This window comes from Charadrius vociferus, unplaced genomic scaffold (genome assembly GCF_000708025.1).
Source record: "Charadrius vociferus isolate BGI_N301 unplaced genomic scaffold, ASM70802v2 scaffold346, whole genome shotgun sequence".
Lineage (NCBI taxonomy): Eukaryota > Metazoa > Chordata > Aves > Charadriiformes > Charadriidae > Charadrius > Charadrius vociferus.
Genome location: NW_009648899.1, coordinates 234,573 through 246,470, shown reverse-complemented (window position 1 = coordinate 246,470; position 11,898 = coordinate 234,573).

The following is an 11,898-nucleotide window of genomic DNA, read 5'->3' as shown; positions in this document are numbered from 1 at the left end:
GAAGTGGTTAGTGCACTGGTGTCAGTAAATCACTGGTGTCCCTCGCACTGCCACCTCATACTGTGTCAGTTTGCTCACTGTAACGTAACTGAGATTTCTCTGCACTTGTACTCGAGGAAGCCAAACTGCGCCCGTACAGATATACCCTAGGTAGATTAAACCACAGATATAGGAAATATCTGCAGCATGAACACGGAGGTGCAGTCATCTCTGCAGGTGTCATACCATTAGCTGACCACACACCCCAGTGTCTGCACAGCCTGCCTGCAATGGCTGCCTCCACTGAAGCTATCCTGCCTGGGCTGCAGCCGTGTTTCCTGCTGCAGTTCAGGTGGACCTGGAGGAATAGGAAGGTTCAACGGCCTTGTGTCACATCTGCAGAGGTTAATGAAAGTAATGTTGGCTGGCCCAGATGCGGAGAGGCCTCACTCTCCTCCTCTGTGCTGCTGCTGTTGTCCTCTCTGGGGTGGCATTGTCACCACAGGCCGGCTGATCGCTGAACTTTCATTGCAGCAGTGAGTGTGATGAATGGCGTAACATGGCCCTTTGAGCCCTGGCATCAGGAAACAGGGCTCCGAAGGGAAGGTCATTGCTGCTGGCAGAACTAGGGCTGAAAAAATGTCAGCAGGAGCAGTGGCCAACACAGGAGGGAAAAGAGAAATTGCTCTTCAGTTCTTTTCCAGGAGATGGTGTGGGTTGCCCTTCAAGAGAGGGTGATGTCAGAGGCTTGGAAATCTAGACATAGTTCTTGTCTTTGCCAAGGGACACCTCCCCTGCAGTTCTTGGACCTATTCTTTCTGCTTCACTTGTCTCCCTGTGTTTACTGTGAGATATGCTTCTCACATGGGAATGTTTTGTCAGGCTAAATTCAATGATGCCAATGAGATGCCCAGACACAACGACAGAGGGCATTAAAAGGATCCCGTTAAAATTAATCAGAATTTCTGTAGCACAGGGGAGTTCAAAGGAATGCACTGGAAAATCACCCTGTCACACTTCTCTCTCATTAGTCTGAATTTTATTCAGGGGGATATGTTGTGGTGCAACTGTGCGTGTTTGTATACATGTTTATATGTATGTATATCAATATGTATATATATCAATGATTTCAACAGAGCAGAAAAAGAAATAATGCAGCTGGGTATATCTAGTACCTATATAGATTTCTGTATCTTTTGCAAAGTGATGGCATTTGATTTCTTTCTTCTTTTTTTTCCTTCCCCAGAATGTATCCAGTGGTAATCTTCTTCTTGTCATCTAATTGCAAATAAATCTTCTGTTTTGTTTAGTAATTGAAATTGGCATTTTTGCATCTGCCGCTCCTAGGCACTGCACTGTAGGAATCAATATCGTATGTGACAGTAGCAATTGATTTGTGAGCAGTGGCACCCACACTGAGGATTTCAGGCCTCAGGGATCAAATACCTTGAGAGAGCAGTAAAGTCATTTTAAAGCAGGAGGGATTATAAGGAAAGGGAGATGATACCCAGGTTAGATCCTGAAGCCTAGTACAACGAACAAATCAATTCCTTGCTTTGTCATAGGTTTTGTGTGTGATCATATACAAGTACTGAAAATTATCACACGTGTAACTTAATTATGCTGTAGACTTTGCACCATCCAAAGCAGCACCTTGACTGGTTTGTGCTTATTGCTTGCATTGGTACTGACAGCTAAGGATTATAACCAAGGCACATCCTCAGTGTAAACAGGTCAAACGTAGGCAGAGGTGGTTTGGAGGTGAACCGGAGCTCCATGCTGGGCTGCTCCTTTCTCAGGGAGTTGTACCTGCGTGAGCTGGTAGGGACAGGACAGCCCAACTTCTGAAGAAAGAAATCATATGTGAGGGTCTGTCAGCAAGATGATTCTTAACTATTATTAATGAATGACTGTCACTGGCAAGGTTATTAGATTTGCAGACGCTTTGGTTCCTTTCTCCTTTGGACAGGCATTAGAAGCTTTCTCTGACATAATGTGCAAATGGCATGTAGTGATACAATGAGGGGCAATGGTTTCAAACTGGAAGAGGGTAGATTTAGAACAGATATTAGGAAGACATTTTTCACAATAAGGGTGGTGAGACATTGGAGCAGGCTGCCCAGAGAAGCTGTGGATGCCCCATCACCTGGATTCCCCATTCACCCATTTCACCTACTTCATCCCCATCCCTGCCCCATCCCTGGAGCTGTTCAAGGCCAGGCTGGATGGGGCTTTGAGCAACCTGGTCTAGTGGGAGGTGTCCCTGCCCATGGCAGAGATGTTGGAACTAGATGATCTTTAATGTCCCTTCCAGCCTAAACCATTCTATGTTCCTTAATTTGCAATTCTATTCTCAGTGGGATTGCAGCAGATCATGGCGTTTGGTGACATACACTTGGCTTCTTTAAAGGGGAGGGGCCGGAATTTAAGAGGTGGAGAGAGCACAAAACACTACCTCAGCTGTCTAGATAAAGTCAGGCAACACTTCTACTGTTCTCAGCACTTCCATTCTGAGATATTCCTGGCATGCTATTCTTTTGCATACGTTGGTCCTATGAAGCATGGCCTCTTCAGATGAAGAGGAAGGGATTAATGAGCCACATGGAAAGACTAATTTGTCTGAGTTAGAGGAGATTAGCTTTGCTTAGACCAATAACATAATTAATCTTGAGACTAGAAATGTTCATTTGGTATTGCAGACTCACTGGGTTTTTTCAGAAGCTGTAGTCCAACACTATTACATGAGAATTCCAAAATATATATTTTATTTAAAAATGTGATCTCTGTTCTTTGAAAGCATATAGAAGCTACAGGTATGTTGAATATAGTTAACGTCTCATTGTTTTATCCCATTATAGAGTCTTGAGGGATCCCAAAGTGGTCAGATCCTCTGGGAGCTTCAACTCAAGGGCTACATATAAGGTTTATTATGCTAAGGGGCAGAAGGGAAGGTAACCTCCCAAATAAGTTGCAGAACTGGAATCCTTGCTTGTGTCTGTGCCTTTCTGTCCCATCACACTGTCTAGGGAAACATTTCTGTCTTATTGCTTTTCATCTTTCCCCCATTGCTAAGTCTTTTCTCCTCCCTCACATCAAAAAGAACTGGAAGTCAGGCCATGGGAATTATTTGCAGGTGTCAGAAGAGAGCTGCTATGGATCCCAGAGGTATTCATAGTGAGAAAACCACTGCCTTTAAGAGAACAGGTAGTTAAGGTGCACAAGGCTCGTGTCCAGTTGGGGAAAGCCATTTTCCTTGCATTTTGTGGAGCAGTAAAAGTGGGGCTGATGAAAGACAGTTCACCTCTACCCCATCAGACTCTTAAGAATGGGTCTGAAGTTGCACCTGTTTCTGTAGCTTTGCACCTCCAGCCACAAAATTATTTTCTTTCCTTACACAGTCTTGCGATTTGGTATCAATGCAGTACAGTTAGTTCAGCTTGCAACCAGCTTGACTTTTAAAATTCTGTTTCAAGACTTCTACAGTTACAAATCTATCTGAAAAAGTATAAAACGTTAAGTGACTGGTGCTAAAATGAGCATGCAGGCTGAATCTGTTACGGGAAAAGCCTTTGTAAAAACAATATTGGGATATAGCTTGTGGTGTTTTTTGATTTGTTTTGAGGGAATTCAGAAACTCTTCTGGAAACATTTTTTAATGTGGAGCTGCTAAGTGAACTTGTTCTAGCAATGTTCCAAAATGGAACGTTGAGCTTTATAACCTTAGACAAGGGGTTTTATTTTCAGCTCTTTGAGAGCAATGGGAGGAGCAGCTTTCCTTCTGACATTTACTTTAATTCATAAAAATTACAGGCATCTGCCAAAATATCCTCAATTGTGGAGGAGGTGGAAATTGGGTCATGGAGAAAGATTTATGTTGAACAAAAATATTTGCCAGTAGTTTAAGATGAGAAAGAGAAAACTCTGTGTGCTGCAGAAGAATAGGCTGCCTGTGTTGGGGTTTTTTTTGCACAGCCACGGCTGGCTCATTGAGTTATCTGAGAATGAAGAGAGAGGGCTAACATTGGGGTAAATTTCTTTGTGCTTGTTTGCTCTTTATCTTCATCTTTTATACGTCATCAGATCCCTGTGTCCCACCCTTTTGACGAACATTGCTTGAACTTTTTGGGGGCACCTTTATGGTTATGCCAAATTCTCAGCAGACAAACCTTCCATAGGGGTCATATCTAATAAATGCAAAAAGCTTTAGACAACTCGCTAGCAGCAGCCACAGCAGAAACCTTCTGGGTGGAAGGAAGGAGGAAGGCAACGTGCCCACAGTGGATTTTAATATATTCATCAGTGCCAGACAGCTTCTGATTAACAGCAGTTGTCTCTTTCACTGAAGCATGATGATCAGGGCCCATCCATCCTCTCTCTCTCTGCATGCTGCCTTCCAAACAAACCTCACCAGTCACTTATGCTCCCATTAGTCCTTTATCAGACAGTGTTTAAACCGTCACTTGAAATCAGCCACATTGAGTCTGTTATTGGCATACCCACTCCTATTTCCAGTTCTCAGCTTCTCCAATCGATGAACTTCTGCTATCATCACATGTATTCTTCAGTGCCCTCAACGCCATCAGCCAATTCTCTTCGTATTGGCACGTAAATCCATTTAACACCTTGTTGTCCACTCTCTCCCCTTCTGCTCAAGGCTCCGTTTTGCCTTTCAAGGGAGCAGGCAGTGCTGTGTGGGCAGACACCGCCAGCCCCAGAGGTTGAGCTGCCCATGCAGAAGTGCCTGGAGGCACAGCTCCATCCCAGAGCTGCTGTGGGTGAATGTCCGCAGACGCCGCAGCACTGCGCACTCAAGGGAAGCACCACAGCTCTGCCTCCCAGGCTGTTTTGGAAGGGGCGTAGCAAAAGCCATGGCTGCCATGGCATGTTGAACACCCTTTACAGAGGAAGGTCATTCATTGGGTATGGAATAATGTATAATTGGTCCACTGGTAATATAAAACACTGTGACAAGTGTTGTTTTGTATAAAGTGTAGCTGGCACCTGTATGTAATACAAGAGTTGTTTACCTGAAAGGACACACTGGGGTTGAAATTGGTACAAAATTTTAAGAGAGTGGGAGGCAGGGCCTTCTCTATAAAGGTCCCACATGCCTGTAATTTTCTTTGTTACGCATCTATACCCCTTCTCCTAATAGATACTAAAGTGCTCAAATAGCTATAGAAATTGCACTTGAGCCACAGCTGAAACTTTGCTATTTCTGAGGTTAAATTCAGTTGTCTCTCAGCAATGTTATATGTCAGTTAACAACAGGGAATAAAATATACTTTCAGTAGAATTGCAAGGAGGACTTTTAAGTTAAGTGACATATACTGCAGTTGTGGTTAAAATGCAGGGAGGGCTTTTTACTTGTGAAGATTTGCCACAGACAAGGTTACCACAAAAAAATAGTCAAGCGTTCAGAATTTGTCTCCTGTTCCGCCTCTGCTAGACAGCGTACAGAAACCCTTGTTTCTTCTACATCTTGTTGATCAGCTAAATATTAGCTTAAAAGGAAGGATGTCATGTATGAATTACAACCCTCTGTTTTCTTCAGTGCATGGGTATTTTTAGAGGTCTCTGAGTCAACCATTCACCTCCGTCCAACCTGAATGAATCATATTGGTGACATCCTTTGCTGGAAGGATTCAACTCCTCTGTCTGCTGCAAACTCCCTGTCATGGAAAGAAGAAGGATTTGGGTGATTCGGCACACTATTGTGCTGGTGGATGCACTGTGCTTTACTGAAGGTCAGGCTGCTTGTACGTGTTCAGCAACCTGTCGGAGGAGATGTCTTAAGTTCTGGCTACGCCTCTACAGAGACTGTGTCATAAGTGTCTGCTTGGGAGATATTCTAAGAGTGAGAACGTATCAAGAACTTGAAGGCAGGGTTGTTTCTGTAGTTCACGTGATTGTTCAAAATATGTGTATGTATCTGGACTGTCCTGGCAGGGTTAAGTTAAACCATCTATTTTAGTTATCATTGGGTCAGTTTAGTTTATCATTGCTGTGATAGATAGGGTAGCAAAATCTGTTTGGCTCAGCTGCACAGTTCAGTCGGTACTGTACAGTTCCTAGGAGTGCTCAGCAACCAGTGCTGCATCAGTCCTTTGCCCTTGGAACAGGTTCACTCTGCAGATAATGAAAAATTCGTCTATTCTGTTTTGGATTTGTAGCCAGGGAAGAAACCACCAGCTGTTTTATAAAGGTATGCAGAATATATCCTGGCAAGCTGCCAGGAGGAAAATTTCTGATTGCTGTAGAAGGACGGTGAGGCTGTGGATTGTAAAACACAGTGCTTCAGAGTCTATTCAGTCTGCGGTATGAAAGGAAAATAATTGTAAAATAATGCTTTAAGAGGTCCATCACTTAGAAAAGTAGAGGCTTGTCTAGAGTTCTATGTTGCCGCATAGAATATTTCCAAGTTTAGGGTAGCAGTTTCCCTCTTGATGCAATAAACAATTTTGTACACATTTCACTTGGGTCCTTTTTAGCTTTTGATCCTAAATCTTCCACCTCTTGCCTGCTATTTCCTATAGCCGTCCATGGATATCCTTCATACTATCCCTTTATGTATTTCCCCATCACTATCCTGATGTTTAGCTGATAAGACATCTTTATTTGGGGATACTTAAAAGACGTACAGACGTAGTGCTGAGGGACATGTTTTAGTGATAACTTGTCAGTTAACGATTGGACTTGATGATCTTAAAGGTCTCTTCCAACCAAAGCTATTCTATGATTCTATAATTCTATTTTTCTGTTTACGAGAAGATCAGATTATTGGGAAATGCAGGGAAAACCCACAGATGCAAATACAGATGAATGTGCAGATAGCTAAGTAACACCCAGGCAGATATGACTGTACAAATATTTGTCTTCTACACACAGCAAGTTCTTGAGGATTAAACTCTTGAACAAAGGGGACGTGATAACAGTTTTGGTAGTGACGAAGTGCAAAGGACAAGATGTGAGAAGTTTATTTTCAAGAGAACTGAACAGCTTTGTGTTTCTGATTGTAATTACTTAACCACTATAAATGAAATCTGATGGCCTGTGTGACACGTATTGTGAGAGAATAATGGCACAAGGTTGGAAAGGAGCCTGCTGTGTAGTCATCCTGACAACTAGATGTGACTAAAGGCATCCTTAAGGCTTGGAGGGCATTGTCCAGAATCTGATCAGATACTGAATGGTGTTAACCATGATTGCCACCTGCTTCTTAATAATTTGCAGCTCCTGGTCCATAACACCTATAATGCCTTGAAGACCCAGAATTGCATTTTTCATCTCTATGACCATGGCTTTTGTTGTAGTAACCATAAAGAATGGGCCTCCAGCAGAAGGCCATAGAAGTACTGTTCTGCGGAGGAAATTTCCTCCAACTCCCCCTGGGGATGTGGAGAGTTTTGCTATCAAAACTGTTTGCTTTTTTTAGCAGTACCTCTTGAATTATCTGGAAGGAGATTCTGGATGATGGAGTCTTAATATTCCTCTTCTGTCAAGAAGCACTGGAGGTTAAGACCTTGTTCTTGAGCTCTTTGAATGAAATGGAAGAGGAGAACCCCTGAGGTGAAGGCAAACTTGAAGACCTTGTGGCAGGAGTAAGGAAAGGATGATTTGTCTGCTGGAACAACTGAATTCGGAGATGAGACAAAGATGTAAAAAGAAGCTGATGCCATGGGGATGGTTGAATCTAAAATACACATAAGGGAGAAATAGAAATCAACATTACACCAGATTTTCATGAAATGAAAGTTTAATTTGTGAGCCCTCATTAGCAGTGAGGACAAAATAAATTAGGCATATTAAAATAGCTCCTCAAGGCCCCTGTTTAAATGCAGCTGTATTTTGCAGAAGACCAGGTAGCTGGAAAAGTGTGCTGAACCCTTTCTGTACAGGCTTGATTTAAGATTCAACAAATAGAAGTGGTGGAAAATGGCACAAAGGTAAAGATAAATGGCTATTCATCTAAAACTGTACATGTCTTAACCACCAAAACTTTGCTAGAAATAGTCATTCTGAAATGAGAATGCAGTTATTTGCATCAGGTATTTGCTAATGGGTATGCCAACATGCATCTGATGCAAATACTTGTTGACCTGATTCCTACTTAAACAAGTGAATTTTAAGTTTGACCAGTTTAAATAGACAATAGCAAGGGCAGGAGAAGTGGGAACAAAAATAAGGAAATAATGAGGCTACATGATGGTTTTCTGGGAGGTCTTTGTATACTGTAGCAAAAGTAATTGTAAAAGCTTAATTTAAAATGAGCAAGGAATCATGTCCAACTGTATGCTGGCATGGGTCCCAAACCTCAGATGTACAGGTACTGTATGGGATTGACCATCTGTCCTGGTTCCGGCAGGGATGGGGTTAATCTCCCCAGGAGCCGGCAGGGGGCAGGTATTCCATACCACGTGACCCATGCCCGAGCTATAAGAGGAGCTAGCCGGGGCGGGTTTGGTAGGTGCGCTTTGCGGTAGTACTGTAGTTGCGTTTTTGTCTTTCCTTTTGCTGTTCTGTTAAATTGCACTCTTTTAACCCACGAGTTTGGCCCTGTCATTTTCTTTTTCCCACACTGTGGGAGTTGTGCGAACGGCTGCGTGGTTCTTTGTTGCTGGCTGAGGCCAAACCACGACACCATCATTGTATTTATTTTAGATTAAGAAGATCTTTTAAAAGCCATAAGCTTTCTCGCCGAGTGCTGCTCATTTATATGTAACATTAGTTTGGGATCACTCAAATCTACAGGTCAAAATGGAAAAAATTCCACACATTTCCTCATTCAACTTTCTCAAAGCATACATAGGAAAGCTGGGGCAAGACCCAGTCCACCAAATGAGAAGTCAAAAGGGAGAGGAGGAAAATCTTGTTTAGCTCTCAAAGAGGAAATACCAAGAAACACTACTTCACAAAAATATTTAAAAATAAATCTGAAGCTCCAACAGAAGGTTTACAAATATGAAAATATATTTCTTCAATTCACTTCATGTGCCCCTTCTGTAGCTGTTGATGATTGTTTTTAAGCTATTTTCCCCTATCCAAAGGAAAAATGTGTCTAATTTATTGACTAGAAACTTGTCTAAACTAAAGCTGAGGTTTTGACACGAAGAATAAATTTATGGAGTCAGCTTTTTGTTCAAAAGCAATCTCTTTGTACTGCAAAAACTGGTAGCAGCAGTTGCCACTACTCACCTTTCAGGCCCCATCCCAAGAAAGGGGAAGAGGGAAAAATGACAGTATGCAGTAAATCACAGCCAACTATGTGGCTCCTCTTCTGGGAGGATGAAGCTTGAACTAGCTCTGCACTTCACAGGCTCCTGCTCCTGCAGACTGATTTTTGTAACCTGTAGGGTGGAGTATGCAATTTGAGAGAGATGGAGCTGCTCCACTGACTGGTGACAGCTGTGGGATCGAGGGACTGTCAGGAGAGAGCAATGAAACATCCATCTCTTAAGAAGGGAAGCCTGGGGGTATCAGAGTAGGGAAACAGGATGAAAGTTAAATAGGAGATACTGTCAGCAAAAGGACCTACAGATTTAACAAGGATTTGGTTTCTGTTTCCCAGAACAGCCATTCACCTACAGAAAAAAGCATCCTCAGAAAGTCCGAGTGCAACATGGTCTTACATGTCATACAGAGTGCCACACTGTCCTTGGCACAGTCCCAGGCTTGATGTTGGCCTGATCTATGTACCAGAAAACACTTACCCACCCCACAGCATACTAAATAGTGGCATATCTAGGTGCAGATTCACAGGCAGAGCAGCTGCCAGTTTCAAGATTCATGTATGCTTTTCTGTCCCTCTCCACCTGCGAGTTTTATCTTCTACGCCGTTCCCGCAAGCACTGCCTTGCAACCCAATGACAAGAATACACCAAGGACTAACTAAACAAGTGGGAACGCCACCTTTATATTCCTCCTCTGCTTCCTAGGGCCAGCTGGCGATGCGTTCAGCCTGTGAGCTAATTAATTATGCTGGTTTGAAATAACCCTGAAGCCATTTATTACCATTCAGTATATTCCTTCTTTGGGATGCAGGAGTGTGTCTGGAACAAACATAATTCCCCCATCTGTGGAGGAATGCACTGATGTCTCTTTGAGAAAAGTTTTATGGCTCCTTTTCACTGGGAGACATGACAAAGAATCCTTGTGGGCAACGAGCTGCCGTTTACTTGTCACATGGTAACGTGCTGATGCAAGATACCAGTGCATAACTAGGCACCGGACCAAATCACATGAGAATGCAGATAAGATGCAATCATTTTGTTACATTATACTAAATATTTTTAAATTATATTATGTTTATAAGAATAACATCGCTATTTTTACTAACTAGAAATCAATTTATTAATTTCAAAGATATTTTAGAGATACTAACTGAACTGTTGAACTGTTGCTTGCCTATCAGTTCTTTGCAACAAGCAATATTGGCTTTCTAGCTGTATACTTCCAAGCCCCAGTAACCATGCAGGATGCATTTTTTTCTAAACAATCTATTTGAGACAAAAGCTTCTCTGCTCTGTACTTCTATAGTAATGGCTTCTCTTTTATTCTGGAAACGCTTAGTATTTTCTTGTTGGCAGTAATGTCTCTCTATTGGAATAAAGTACATCTTCCAGCATCTTCAGACTGGTCATTCACCCTAGGATGCTCTGAAACGACTTTCTACATGCTATAGAACAGGATGCTAGGTGCAGGATGCAAAAATTTATCTGGCAGAGTGACATCTCCTCCAGCAGTGTGGGTGCTCTGAATGCCACCACCATTCCCCAGTAGTGAATGATGCCTTGGTGGGGTAAGGCAAAAGCAAGAGCTTCAGCTCAGCTAACAAAAAAAATGCATTTTTTGTTTTCATGTGGATCTAAGGACATCTCTCTGACTATGGACCCACCTAGAAAATGTTAAAAATGATAGTTTTTAAGAGCAATTGAATTCCCTCAAGATCAAGGGACTGATAGAGACGACTGGGTCAACAAAAAGCTTGCTGTGTCCCTGATGAAGCTGCTCATGTTGTATGAGTAATTGAAGAGTTTTGGTTTTGTGATTAGTAAATCAGAGCCTCTGCCCAGAGCTATAGAACCATCTGAGTGAATACACACAAACGTGTTGCCTGATTTTGAAATGCTCTGTTAAAGATGATTGCTACTGCTTTTCATTATTAGATTTTTAGCCTGTACTAATAACACCTACTGTTGATGACTTCAATTATAATGATTACTTAAGCCCTCCATAACCTGAACTCTGTTGAAGCAGCTTGGCACATCCAAAACTGTACTCACCTGCGGTGAGGGTAAGAATCGCCCGCAGCACAAAGGGTGATGCTCATAATGCACACTAAACAGTGAAGGGCTGACGTGCTTAGCTGAGCTATTGGGGAATTCACATTCAGCAAGCACTAGGAAGCAGACTGGGAGTGGAGAGAATGAAGAAATCTGAATACATGTAGCTTGGACCATGTAAATTCACCTGGCTAGGTGAACAGAGAGACTTGCCAGGTGCCTGTGTGGTGTTGGCTTCAGAATTGCATTGTTCACTATAGCGTTTCCCAAAGATTGAAAGACATTGAACGTAGAAGGAAGGTAGGTGGTCTTCACAGAAGCTTTGCTACTGCATGGAAGAAGATCTGACTTCGAGTTTTGATGGCTGCTTGTGACACCTTTTGGGGCTGGCAATCAAGGGCCAGGCAAGATGGTTTTCATGGCTTTCGGAGTGCTTGTAACTAACTGTTTCTTGGAAGGAGGTTTCAGGGTGATGCAGGAAGCAGGGTTTGAGGCATTATTATCTCCTTTCCTGTTTAAGGCCCTGTTTGTGAAGTATTTTGGTTTGTTTCTGAAAGGCAGGAAGCAACACCTGCAAGGCAGCAAATGAAAATACTGTCACAGAAAAGGAATGTATCACAGATGGGGGAAGAGGGGG